Source organism: Asparagus officinalis, chromosome 3 (assembly GCF_001876935.1).
Source record: "Asparagus officinalis chromosome 3, Aspof.V1, whole genome shotgun sequence".
Classification (NCBI taxonomy): Eukaryota; Viridiplantae; Streptophyta; class Magnoliopsida; order Asparagales; family Asparagaceae; genus Asparagus; species Asparagus officinalis.
In genome coordinates this window covers 42,264,656-42,265,670 of record NC_033796.1, presented here as the reverse complement: position 1 = coordinate 42,265,670, position 1,015 = coordinate 42,264,656, and positions in this window count along the sequence as shown.

Genomic DNA, 1,015 nt, shown 5'->3' with positions numbered 1-1,015 from the left:
ATGTGTAATAATTGTAAAATATTAACAAAGTACTATGATTATAAAGAATAAAAACGTACCCGTTTATCAAAAAGACCGTTATTTATCCCATTCCTTCAAATTTCAAGTCTCTAATATAAAAATTCTCAACAATAAAAAAGAATTGATTAGTAACATCATCATTATATTAACTACTAGAAATTTGACATAAAAAATAAAATCTTTAAGTATGGATAAATGAGCAAAACAAGATAATATCATGATAGATAATAACAGTCTGTATATACTAAGCAAGCAATAAAGATCAAACTCCAAACACATGACATGTCCAAACTCCAATCTCAAAAGTCTAAATAAAACAAATTAAAAGTCAGAAATCTCAAAAGTAAAGCGACTAAAGTCTGAAATCAAGCAAGGATTCATCATCACTCATCAACCTCATCATCATTGCGTAAGTATCGATTATCATGCCTTGATCCTTGGTAGACATATTGCAGTTAACGATCTAAAAAAAATCAATATCCCCTCAAATAATTTTCAACTTAAAAACACCTGAAACTATAAACAAATGACAATCCTCAACACTCATAAAAGGACAACAACTATTAAAAGATAGCAACCATTGAAAGCTAGCCACGAACATGTTTAGAAACCTTCGCCTGCAAATCCACCATACATGTGTCACTCCCTCCCTCTCCCCATGACGTGTACCGAAACCAAAGTCATCAATATCAAGATCCAATATCCATTTTTCCTCTTCAAACCCCAGACACAAAGAAAGAGAGAAAACACTGCCAAAACCCTAGAAAACCCTAACCCTAACCCTTTTTAGATCCAGATTGAGATCGAGATTGATTCTGATAGCGTCGTCGTCGAAGGAGGGGTTCCTAACCGACGAGCGAGGGAAATGGTCGCCGGAGGAGGGGGGAGAGAGGCGAGAGAGAGATGGTGGCGCTGCTGCTGGAGATGGAGTTCATCGGAGGTGGTGTTGTTGCTGTTAGAGATGGTTTCAGCCTCTAATGGAGGCACCGATGGA